Source organism: Sorex fumeus, unplaced genomic scaffold, assembly GCF_029834395.1.
Source record: "Sorex fumeus unplaced genomic scaffold, SorFum_2.1 ptg000077l, whole genome shotgun sequence".
In the NCBI taxonomy this organism is placed as follows: domain Eukaryota; kingdom Metazoa; phylum Chordata; class Mammalia; order Eulipotyphla; family Soricidae; genus Sorex; species Sorex fumeus.
Window position 1 is genome coordinate 4,332,197 of NW_026606134.1, and position 14,076 is coordinate 4,346,272.

The following is a 14,076-nucleotide window of genomic DNA, read 5'->3' on the forward strand; positions in this document are numbered from 1 at the left end:
AGCGAAGCTCATGGACTTAAGGTGCTAAGGATGAAACAGCGCTCTTTGCATTCAACATAATTTGTTCAGTTCTCCCATCTCTGTCTGGCCTACCCACATTGCAATTTTGAACCAAATAATTATGATTGGTGCAGGTAGAGGCAATATACAAACAGGCAAAAATAAATAATATGTACTGTAGAAAAAACTTATGCAGAAAAGAGAGAGAAGGAAACCTTGGATTTAGGCATATTAGGCCATAGGGTGATAGAGCAAAGTTTTAAAATGGAGGAATTCAAAAAGGTCTCAGAAACAAAACAACATTCGAGCAAATCCCTGAATGTGGCAAAAACTCATCTCCTGGTATATGTGAACTTTCTGTGAGAGAGAGAAAAATTGGAAAGTAAATATAAGTAAATTGGGAGAAAAGTTCAAAGGCAATGAAACACTGCAACTATTTCATTAATGACCCATTTTTTTTGGTCCTCACATACATGAATATTGTCTGTGGTGTAGATTTCTCTTTTTAAATTGAGTTCTGATAGAATAATATGAATTGAGAACTGGAATACAGAGGGAAAAAATTGCACCTGCTTGCAACTAATTTGGTTTTTCATGTTGTATTGCATATTTCATGTATTTAAATATTGGTTTTTCAGCTGTCGCTGAAAAGAGCCCCTCTGGAAATGACATAGTACATCTTTGTGGGATATATTTCCTGCATCTAAAAAATACACAATAAAAAGTAACTCCATAGTGTCTGTATTTCATCATCTATAATCCATTTTCTAATTACAACCCACACATGCTCCCTTTAAAGTTGATTTCGCTCTACAGAAATATCTTAACAGACTTATTTTTAGGTATTTGTCTAGCCTGACTTTAATCCATAAAGAAGCACATTATGATTTAGAAGAAGCACATTATTATTTTTTAAAGTTTATATGTTCATTATTATCACATATGGGACTCTATTTAAAATAAAAACGATTTTAATACCAAAGATGGGGGAATCCCTTTCCCACAATCTCAGTTTATCGAAGATCAATTGCAAAGCATCTTCAATGTGCTTCCCATTTTACATAGAAAGAAACAAAGCCCAAGATGTTACATTGGTAATAATAAGTTAACTAAGCAAGCATGTTAAATTATTAAATTTGGAGAATACATTGTGCTTATTATGTTACTTACCCTTGCAGTGAACTAGAAAATGAATGTGGTCATTCCAGACTGGTTAAATTGGAAATATATTTTATACAGATGTGTCTAATGTAGTTTCCTGGCAAAGGAATAATGCACACAACTTATATTTATAAGTATACAAATCTGGTTTTATATTACAATGCAGTTCTGTAAAATCAGATTTCCCCCTCTGCACTATGGTTTTCCCTTTCAGGATATATTTACCTCCTTTTATCATTTAAAGTATCTTTATTAAAACACTATTTTTTCCAGATCTTTCAGAGTTTGTTTCATTTATGGGTATATTGGGGGTTGGAAATTGGAATGGGAGAAAAATTTAAGGATAAACAGTGAACGATCTATTTTAAACTATGGGATTCACCCTGCTTAATTAGTGCTAAATTGATTTTTTAACAAAATCCTATTTTTGATGCCAACTTAGTTGAAATTCAGGTTTCTTTTTTTATTTTGTTTTGGATTCTTTTAATGCTAATTAAGTGCATTTCCATCTGTTAAAATAGCTAGACAGTATTAAAATTCTCAATTCAGTTATTAATGTAACTTTATTAGATCAATAAAGTCCAGATGACAAAGAAAAATTTGTGCAGACTAATTTCCCCACTTATACCTGATATCTTGAGCTTTATGAGTCTGCCCATGCACACACATGTTCTCTTGTGTGAGCATGTACATTCAATGCAATTTATAATTCTTAAGCTTTAGTGTGCATGTTTTAAGGGAACTTCAGAGAACAGGGAAGGCTGCAGAAATGAAGTCCATTTTTTAAAATTAACTTTATGGTTAATGAAGAATAGTTTTACTCATTGCTATGGAGTATCTGACACAATGATTCCAAAATTATCCTCTTAGAAGACTTAGAGATCTCATGCAATAACACGCAAAGGCTGCGTGTAAAAGTATAATTAAGTTAAAGTGAAATCATTGTATGTCAGAGTAAAAAGATCCTCTGAACTATTATTTACTTTTAAAAGAAACTAACATTTATGTGCTTTCTCTGGGTACCCTGCAAAATGAAGTTACTTAATTAGGAAATTTCTTCAACGAAGACTCAGAAATTCTAACTGCCAGATATTCCAAATAGATCGATAGCTAGATAGACAGATTAGATGGAAAAAAAAGAAAGTATATCCCATATTGGACCTTTAATTTGTATCCATCTTTTCCGAAGAGTAAGTAAAGAAAATGATTTCTTGGGGATTTTGCAATAATAATTGGTCCTCAGCAAAGTTATCAACTAGCGAATGTTCAAATAAATGTGAGCCAGTAATATAGTAAAATATTTACAGTAAATAATTAAATAACATTACAAACTTAAAATCTGGCAGTTATGCTATATTATTTTCTTTTCCTCATCTTCCACAAACTTTAAGTCACTATATCCTATTGGTTTTATATCTATCATTTCTTACTACTTTTCTGCCTTCTGATGCCTGGAATCCTTGTTGCACAAGCATTAACTGAATTTTCATTGAATCATTACTGTTTTTCAATAGCACTGTAGCACTGTCCTCCTCTTGTTCATTGATTTGCTGGAGTGGGCACCAGTAATGTCTCCATTGTGAGATTTGTTGTTGCTGTTTTTGTCATAATAAATATGTCATGGGGAGCTTGCCAGGCTCTGCCATGCAGGTGGGGTACTCTCGGTAGCTTGCCGGGCTCTTCGAGAGGGATGAAGGAATAGAACCCAGGTTGACTGCATGCAAGGCAAACACCCTACCCGCTGTACTATCGCTCCAGCCTCCACTGTTTTTCAATAAAAACATAAATTCCTTGAAGGCAATTTTCTTAAATTTATTTTTATTTATTTTTATTTTTGTTATTATGCTGCCTACTCTCATGTAGTGCCTGCCTCATAGAAGACACATAGAAGGTTTCTGTTTGAATAAATGAAAATGGACATAAATTTGTACTCTATTTGGGGATGGGGAGAGGGGAGAAGTTAATCTGACAATCAAAAGCAAATAAGCTATATCAGTTTCATTCAACACAATGACAAAACAAATAGATGTAAATTTAGGTATAAATTGGTATGAAAAAATAAGACAAGGTACACCAAATAGTCAAATATTAATCTGCTTTAAAAATAGAGAAACAAGAACATAATCTCAATTAGATTCTATTTAAACAAATAACAGAAAGACTGACATGATATGGCTATCTGAGGAAAAGTATGCAACAGTCCTAGGTAAAAATTGACTTTCCATACAATCCAACAATTCCACTTCTTGGCATCAATGCCAAGGGCCCCAAAACACTGTTTCCAAAGGAAAATAGTGCTCCTATATTAACTGCAGTTCTAGTCACAAGAGGCAAGATCAGAAAATAAACCATGTGTCCAAGAACAGATGAGTGTGTAAGGAAACTGTGGTATATACGCACAATGAAATACTACTCAGTTATTCAAAAAATTTATCCATGTAATTTGTTTACTAGGTAGGTGGGACTAGAGGGAACCACATAGAATAAAAAGTCTGTCAGAGGGGAGTGGAAGATACAGAATGATTTCTCTCATGTATAGGATATATAGAGTAAGGAAATAAAAAAATGAGCAAGTGAATTAGAGTTGGCCTACAGAACTGAATTTACTAAGGATGGATGGAGGGGAAGTAAATAGGAGGGAACCTTGGGGCATTTTTGGAAGGAAGTGGGCACTCTGGTGATGGTAAGGTATTATAAGAGTATATTCATGAAAAAAAACACTATTAACAGTATTATAAATTGTGGTGCCTTAATAAAAATTAGGAAAAAATAAAGAGCAATAAACATACCGATTTTCTCTAATAAGAGATGTTCAGATACCCTTGAAACCTATCCTTGCAACATATTTACAAATATCTGTTTCTAAAAATGATTAAACCTAACATTTCAAAATGACATTTCATTTTACACAACTCTTGTGGGGAAGTATTATTGCTACATAAATTTGGTAACGCTATATATTTTCCCCTATTTTGATCAGCTTATGAATATATAATATATTAAGGTTATGAGTTGTCCTGTTGAAATTAATGAACAGTTGAGGAAAGTAAAGTACAAAGAACTTGAATAATAAGTCTGGGAAAGAAAACCCAGAGAGTGATAAAACATACAGGAAGCCCTACATTTTCAAGTTGGTCCTTGTAAATTCACATCAAACTCAAACTTGTTTCTAGAAAATGCTGAGCCCCTTCTGAGTTGAGATCCAGACAGATTAAGCTATTCTATTTTTTTAATCTTGTAATATTCATTTCCTAAGTTTTCCGTGATTCTACAAACCATAGTAGTGGACTAACTAATTAAGAATAGATACATTTTGAGTCCAAATGGGTAGCTCTTATCTTTGAAGAATTATAATAGCTGAAACAATTAAAAAGTGAATTACTGGGAGCCAGGAGATGGCGCAGTGACTAAGAAGCCTGCCGTGCAAGTGTGAGATTGATATTTAGAGTCACCATATGCTGAGCAGGATCCTGGGAACTGCTCACTGTGCCTGGCAGCTCAGCTGTCTGAGGTCCTCAGAGCCTCGGGTGGTTGCCGGATGCACTGCAGCCAGGAGTCTGCAAACACCTAACTAAAGAAGACAATTCCCAGCGATCACCTCAAGGAAAAAGATCTATGAGTTCTGCCTCCTGTAGCATCATCCCTGTTGTAACACTTGTACAAAATCCACAACTAAAGGACTGAAACCCTTGGTTCACTCCACCGAGTGAGTGCTGGAAACCTAACGTGTGATCCAGGGCAACAATTGCAATTTAACGTGTGAACTCAACAAGCAATCCTGTGCGACCATCAGTCATCGAAACAGCATCTAAAAGGCAAGGGAGAGGAAATTTCTTTTTTTTTTTTTTTGAGAATATTTTATTAGTTTCTGTAATCACACCTACATAGGTAAGACCTTACATATTTAATACAGTGCATTAGCCCTGTACAAATGGGAAAAAGAAGTGATCCATGCTCATTTTAAACCTTATTTTTAAAATGGAATCAGTTTTATCCTTAAAGCTTAGTAAATTATTATTATCATGGTTGCAATTCTTTTCTATACATGTTTGGTCTTTGTTACAATTAACTGACTCCAACAAAACTATATTATTTCCTTCATTGGGTTCATTCACATGTTGAAACTATGGCTCATTTAATTAAGAATTCAGGACATGGTGGTCTTGGGTTGGTTTTGTCTTAGTTTATCACAGATCGTGACCGAACCAACCTCTAAGTTGATGATCTGTGCCATTTTCACAGAATACTTTTTTAAATGCTCCAACTCTCACAAGATTTTAAACAAATGAGCAAAGAAATAAGTTCTACATTTGAATAGAAAGCCCAGATTAGAGTTTCCTATTCAACTATATTTTACTATAAAATTTACTATAAAACTGTCTAAGGAAGAAGGGAAAAGGAAAGCCAGGAGTACTAATTTATTGATTATTCATTCCTTGTAAAAAACAAAACTAAATGGGTGATAGCAAAGAAACTATTTTTGTCTCCTTATTTTTACTCCCAACCTTGTTTTGACTGACAGAAATTTTCTGCCCTCCAGATCTTGGACAAACAGAAAGTCTTATTGTGGGAAATCATTCCCTTAACAAAACCCCAAAAAGGTTGGGATAGTCCCCTGGGTAAAGCAGTTTAGGTCTTTTAGAATATGAACAGGCAAGAAAAACCGATCCTAGAAAAAAAAACATAGAATAAAACAGTTTGGGGCCTTTTAGATGTAGAGGGCAGATAGGCAAAAACTATAAGAAATTGCTACAGCTTTATTCTGTACTCCAAGGATGGTTGCAGATTGGCTGTGTAACGCACCCCGGCTCTTCAAAGTCCAAGGGCTGCCAGGGGGTGGACCTAACGGCTCTTCCCCTGGCCGCCCAGATTCTATGGGGCCCAGGTCACCCCAACAACCAGGGCGGTCCAGGCCAAGGGGCAGATGGCAGAGGAGATGAGGGCCAAGCTGGTGGATTGATCAGATGCTGTGTATTCCACTCTCATGTTCACTCCTGTCTCTCCCTCCTTCTCTCCTGGGACACAATCTGGAACCCCTTTCTCCTTCTGGTTCTGGCTCTGGATCTCAATCTGATCTTCTTCCCCCCACTCCCCCAGCCCACTCTTACAGTCTAGTTAAATCCCCAAACCATGAGAGGCTGGGCTTACACATAGGTGTGGTCACATCAATAGGGGTAAAGTTCTTTCCTTCAGGGGATGCTGCTTCTAGGACAGATTCTCTTTCAGCAGGAATCCCATGGGTTTGTTTGTCCTCTCCTTGTCCAGCAAACATATAAGCATTCATAATATTAATCATTTTCTATGGACATAGTCATAGATGCATTAAGCTTATAGAATTGTTCTCCTGGGGTCATCCAGATCTCAGACTACAGTGCTCAGTCCAGATTAGTCTTTCCTATCCCTAGCAGGGTCCTAGTCTAGTCGTTACTTTTGGATCATGACAGCATTTGTCCATGATCAAACTCTTAACTTATACTTAAGAATTGTGGTGCTTTGGCCAGGTCCATCTTGATGCCAGGGTAGCACATAGCTTTCCACTCGCCCTCGTTCCATCCAGTCCCTCTTCGGGACCCTGCTTTTGGGGGCACTAGGAAGTGAGGGAAACAGAGGCTTAAGTTGAGAAAGCAGATGCCCGGGAATGAAAAATATTCAAAGTCAATTAAATCCCATGTTACAAAAGCATAATATTGTCTTCTTGTGTCTATACAAAAGGATATTGCTTTAAAGTAAACTATTCAAAAGATAGAAGGAGAGGAGAAAGGCAATATTAACTTACAATATAAGTTCAGTGTGCTAAATAACTGACCTTACAAATTAACAGAAACTGGTTAGTGGAATAATCTGATTAACTGTTTAGGGAAGAGAGCATAGAGAAGTAGTTACACATAAACAAAAGAATGGGAATGACTCGGGAACACTGGGATGGATGTGACCCAATAAACCTAAGCTCCTTGTAGCAAGGGAGAAAGGACAAAGAAATGTTATCCTACAAACAAAAACAAACACTGTCCTCCCATTGTTCATTGATTTGCTGGAGTGGGCACCAGTAACATCTCATCGTGAGACTTGTTGTTGCTGTTTTTGTCATAATGAATACGCCATGGGGAGCTTGCCAGGCTTTGCCCTGTGGGTGAGATACTCTCGGTAGCTTGCCGGGCTCTCCGAGAGGGGCCGAGGAATTGAACCTGGCCTGGCCAGGCTGGCTCTGTGCAAGGCAACCGCCTTACCACTGTGCTATCGCTCCAACATCACACCTATTTTATTTTTGCTTTTTGGATCACACCCAGCAATGCACAGGGGTTACTCCTGGCTCTGCACTTGGGAATTACTTCTGGCAGTGCTTGGGGGACCATATGGGATGCTGGGAATCAAACCCAGGTCACACACATGTAAGGCAAATGCCCTACTCACAGTGCTATTGCTCCAGCTCCACACCTGTTGAATTTTGATGCGTTCACAAAGTGTCATGAAAGTCTCTGTCAAGGCAGACAATGTTCCTATGCTGGGCGCAGGGATCTGGGAGTGGTGGGCGATATTGTACTGAATAAAATGCTGGCATATGAGCTCACTGAGAGCTGTCCAGGGAACGCTAAAGTTCAGACAGTTCTTGTGTGTTTGTCTCCTTGTGTATATTCTGTGTGTTCTCTTTGTGTTGTTTTTCTGTGACTGACCCCCACAGGACAGGAATTTGAAAGTGCCAGTTTGATTGACTTATTGTGGTAAATTCCCACGCCTTCTTTGATCAGCCCTGAGTAACTCGGAGCCCTAGTATTTCTTTAGATTTCAGAAAACTATTGAAATGGAGAACTTATAATATCAAACCAAGATATTTGGGAAAACTGCAAAGAAAGTAACATGGGAATGTTCTAAGTTTTAGTTTGTGCTTGCCTATTTTTTGTTGCAGAAGTCCAACTAACTACTTTATATATCAATTTCATTTTTTATTGTTTTAGTGAGGATAACAAATCCATGGGCCAAAGTAATAAAGATACAATGACAGAAAAATAAATCATGTGAATATGAGGAAACGAGGAGAGGGGAGTAAGAATTTCTAACAGGAAGAAGAGAGGCCTTGGGAGGGACTTAGAGGACTGGAATGGAATCCAGAAAGGCCAGAACAGCCTGCGGAAGAGGAAATGTTCGCCAGGTGAAGTGGAACAGATGGAAGAATCAAGTATTCTGAAATCTGGAAAGTCATTTTGAACACTGTAGAACTCCAGGGAGTCAGAAGTACTGTGTTTTATGCCTTAACCCAGTTGTCTTGATCGCTCTTACTATGACAGGCCAGAGAACATGTGCCAAAGTGAAGAGATTAGAAACTGGGTGATGGAAATTCAAGGAAGAGATCATGTGACAGCAGTCCAAAAACGATAGCAAAGGTAATGTATGGGGGAAGAAAATGACATTTCTTCTAGGAATACTGTGGATGGTATTTATCATGGGTGGATTTAACCTGGGAAAGAGAAAACAAGAATTAAAACCAACCCAGAGGAATTAGGAAGAACAGACTTTCAGAAAATGACACTGGTCCTTTTCTTATTATCTCCTTTGCCTCCAAGCCTAAAGACCGTGTTCCTCATCAAGTCCTTAATTTGTCCTTCCTTTAAGCTTGTAGATAAGAGGAAGGGTACCCAGGAAACCAAACAGTGAAGAGAGTCATTGTTCGTGCTGGAAACCTCCAGTCTACAACCCACCCTTCTTTCCTTGTTCTTTGCCAGTAAAAACCCTTTTTTTCAGACTCTGCAGAGAAGAGAATTGTACTGAGGGCCTGCGTCCTCCACCTTCCAACCTGCAAGCATGTTGCATTGCTGATGAAATTCTTTCTCAGGCTGCCATGCATTCTGGTCCTCGAGAATCAGTGGAAACCAATCTTCATGGTTATAGGATGACTGCAGAGCATTTGACTTGAGTTTTTGGAAGGATGGGGGTAAACTGCCCCTGAAAGAGAAGAAAATTGCTGTGGGTATGCTGATGGGCCTGACTGAATAAAGAATTAACTGTAGGAGGTGTTGAATTTGCAGTTATCTCATATTGAGAGCTAATGATTTAAATGGACAGGATGATCAGATTTAAAAGAATTTTAAACACTGCTTGTACTGCTTGTAATTTGTAGAATTCAGGGAAAAAGTTTGATAAAATGTTTGAGGACTCTAGTGAAAAACTTTAAAGTTTACAGAAGCTTACCTAGCAGTTTTGAAAGTCCGCAGATAACTACTGCAAAGCTAAGACACAGAGGACGTGGAAATGATGAAGCTCTCTGTATGATGAGATCCTCTCTGGGAGGTTTGGAAGCCCCAAATAAGGCGATGTGGCTTAGTTGTAAAATGCTGAGGAAAATGGCTGCACGCCAAGTTGGTGTATAGTAAGCAAAGATGCAGTGACTCATTTTGAGCAAAGGTGTCATACAGACTGTGATATACCAAGACATAAGTCACAGATGGCAGATGGCGCTTCAAAGAGCATACAAACATTAATTTACTCACAGCTCTGTGAGGGAAAGTGATAAATCACGGGGAAAACTCGAAATGTAGGATGGGAAGCTGTAATGTAGAACTAATTTCACTGTGGCCCAAAAGAATCTTTAGGTGTGAACTGAGTCTCTCCATGATGGAAAGCAGAAGATAGAGGAAATTGACCAATGAGAATGAGTTGGCTCCAAGACAATGGAAAATTTCTTTTGTCCTTCAGTTGCTGGTTAATTTTCTATCGAGTAAACAGGGGTTCAAGTAAAGCATTGTTGTTGGATATATCTCTGGAGGTATTTCCAGGTGAGACTGGCATTTAAATCAATGAGTTAGTAATGTAGATTTCTGAGTCTAATGTGATTGGATAGTCTCCTATCCACAGAGGGTTTCTATAGAACATAAAGTGGAGAAAGATTTTTCCTGCCTCAGTGGCTCATACTAGAGTTATATCATAAGTCCCCATAGTTGTCAGAGTTTTGTCTTACACTAAATTATACTTTAAAGCTTCCTGGGTCTCTAGCTTGCAAAGGTCAGATCATGGAAGATGACTGATGAACAGATAGATACAGAAATAGATTATAAACAGACATATATCATAGAGATGTGCAAGATCCATTTAAACAATCAGCATTAACCACTTGTGTTCAATAGAACATAAAAACTTGAGCACCAATTTCATATATTTTCATGGACCAATCTATGAGCTGAACCATACCCTTCCATACACCTGCGTGATTCTTTCTAGATTTAGAATGTATAGAGGATCATTGGATGTCCTCTTAAAACAACTGTCTCACATAACAAAAGTGATGTTTCTGCTATTTAGATGGAGGAGTGTCAGTGACACAAAGCCAGTGTGCATAGGTTTTGGGGATCCACACTTGGTGGTGTTCAGAAGCTACTCTAGCCTCACAGTTACTCCTGATCTGCTCAAGGAACCATGTCGTGCCAAGGGATCAAACTCAGGACTCCAACATGAAAGCATGTCCTCTGACCTCTTCAGGATTCTTTCTGATCCCAGAGTTCATATTATCTTTAGACATAAAGAAATACTTGGTCCATTTTAACTTACTTTGAATAATACTCTATACTTTTTAATCACGTCCATGCATTAATTTTACTCTTTTCTGTGCCACTAAATGCTACCTGCCTTTTTCTGGCTAGATTTCCCAATGACATTTCCAATCATATAAAAAGTAATTAATTCAAGCAGTTTGAAGAGCTGACTCCTGGTTGGACTGATTGTCACATCACTGGTAGGTACAACTGTGTTCAACCTACATTCATACATGAAAGTTCTGTGGTAGTAGAAGAAAAGACGCCTCATTTCTAGCACCATCTTGACAAAAGCATCATTTCTACTCTCTGGTTATTCTTAATAATTCTGTTCTGAAGAACTTTGTCTTGTTAGGTTCCCAGAAGCACAATGCCAGCCTAGGGTTTCCAGTAATAACTTCTTAGTGAAAGTCTTAAAGGAGTTTCTTCAGTAAGGATGTCCTTGAACATTTCTTTTGTCTTCTGCTAAGACAAAGTTTCAGAGAACCTAGAAACTATGGAAACAGGTTTATATAAATACTTCTATATAAAAATGTGCTCTGTCAAAGCTCTTAACAAGTTAGAGAGTTAGGCAATTTCATCAAAATGAAATCTCTTCAAATAATTGCAGTTGGAAACTTGTGTCAGACTTTTTAAACTGTTTTTGACCCCTTCTCTCTCTCTCCCTCTCTCTCTCTCTCTCTCAATCTGTTTCTGTCTGTCTCTTTTTCTCTTTCTCTGTCTCTCTGTCTCTCTGTCTCTCTGTTCTCTCTCTCATCACATTAACCACATAAAGAATGTGGGAAATATCACTTCAGAAGATTCAGGATGACACAATTTTATGTGCTACATCACACCTCATCTTCCACTGTTAACTCCTCTATTGTTTGAGAAATATAAGGCCAGGTAAAAGTCTGTAGTTCTTTAATGCCTTTTATTCTGTGGCCTAAACTATTTAGGAAGATTTTTAGCTTGGAAGAAAACTTTCTGCTTTGACACTTTATGTATTTACACAGATATCAATTCAGATTTCTCCACTGTTTCGTTAAATAACAAATTTTATAAATATTTAATGAACTTTTATGTATCAAGTCATTTATTTTTCTTTTTGGGTTTCTGGTACACACACTTAAGTGCTCATGGAATGATCCTGACAGTACTTTGGGGATCATAGGTCTCACTAGTGATAGAATCAGGGGAAGCCACTTGCAGGACAAATACTTTACCCACTTTACTATTTCTCAGACACCATATATATAATCTATACTTGTTAAAGTTATAGGGTACAGTGGTTAAAAATTATGTAAACCCTAATAAATTTATTAATAGTATATGCTTTCAATTGATGTAGTGAAACTTCTAAACCAATATATTTCTACAGGATTTAATAACATCATTCCGATCCATACTTCATAAGATTCTCTCCCAGTAATTCATTGACTTTAACAGTTCTCTATAGTCACAATTAAAATGAAATAAAAACAGTATAATTCGTGGCAAAATATAATATGCTGAAGTTCATTTCTACATGAATCAGACTTATTAAATAAATATGAAGAGTTTTCCTTGCCAGCAAATATAAATTGAGGATAATTAGAACTGTTCCCTGGTCCAGAATCCCAAGTTGGGTAACACAGTGGTCAAAATTGCCAATTTGGGTCAACTCAAGAAAGTTACACAGATAAAAATTTGCTTCACTGTTCTTAGGAAGAACAAAGATGTTATATGACTTTTATTATCTAGGGAATAATACCCAGTGATGCTCAAAGCAGTGATGGTCCTCATTTTGTCCTCAGAGATCACGCCTGGTGGTGCTTAGGGACAACGCAGTGCTGGAGATCAAACTCAGTACTCCTTCAGGCATGAAAAGCGTGTGTGCAGTTCATTGATATATTTCTCATCTCCAAAGTCCATGATAATTTCTTTCAAAGGTTCATTTTTATAAATCTTAACAGAAGTGTCTTTATTTTAAAAATTAAATACTTAAGAGGAAAAAAGTCAATTTTAAAATATTAATCCACTGTTCCATTTCCAAAAGGCAGAAATCCTTGAAGATTGTGTCATATAAACAGTGGATTCAAATAGAAATTTTGACAAATATCTTTATTATTATAATTTTATAATATATAAATTAATTTTAATAAATATAAGTAAAACTAAAGAACTAAGATATACTTTAAAAATATATTAAAGACATTTTAGATTTCAGTTTTATGTTTTCTAGTCTCTTGGATAAAAAAAATCTCTCAATCTCAAGGAGAATCTCTTGAGATTTTGTAGGAGGCACCTCCACAAGGAGTAGGATCAGCAGTGCCAGTCAAATTTTATCAAAACAGCCAAATTATGGTTCTTCTTAGATGAAAGTACCGTGCGCTAACCGATTGCGCCACTGGGGCTAGAGCGATAGCACAGTGGTAGGGTGTTTGCCTTGCACGCAGCCAACATGGCCGACCCGAGTTTGATTCCTCTGCCCCTCTCTCGGAGAGCCCGGCAAGCTACCGAGAGTATCTCGCCCGCACGGCAGAGCCTGGCAAGCTCCCCGTGACATATTCGATATGCGAAACACAGTAACAACAAGTCTCATGATGGAGACGTTACTGGGCCCGCTTGAGCAAATCGATGATCAACAGGAGGGCCTTTACTTTTACTTTACTTAGATGAAAGCACACATTAGAGCAGTAAATAAAAGCTGAGCTTCAATTCTTGGGCAAACAAACAAGGAAGCACCCCACATCTCTTAGATGAAACCAGGACAATAATCTAAATACAGCCACATTAGGAGCAAAATCAAAAAGAATCAATTAGTTACTTAGAAAATTAGTTAGGAAACATTCAAATAATTTCAGACTTGAGAAGTCAGTCAATGCTTCTTTACTGTGGAAGCATATCAAACAAGAAAATCTGCCTTACCTCTTTCTAGGATCCCAAGCTAGTCTTTCGTGACCAAGCCAAATCTTGTTTTCACCATCATTTCTTTTCTATGAGTTTCCTTTCAGAAGCAAAATGTTATTTTCTGAATTAAAGTCAAAAGCAATACTTACCTTTTGTCAACATTTGTTCATGTCTACAAGAAATTAAACTGACACTAGGCTTTGTTTTTTGTTCTTTGTTTCTGTTTTTTGATTTCTTCTGCTGACTAACTTCTTGTGGAAAGCCAATAACTGTCTTCATCACAAATTTTTGCTTAAGTCTGTTTAAATCTATCTTGTAAAGTAAAAAGACAAAATATTAAGCACCATTAGTCACCAGTTAATAACCAGGAAATGCTAACATTTTATAGTCAGATGTTACATCATTTTCAGATATACTATCTCACTGTCAGGAAGAACATGGTGTTATATAATCTCACACAATTTTCAGAATCTCACTTTTCTCTTTTTCTATTCATATTTATTCATTTTTATCATTGTTTCTT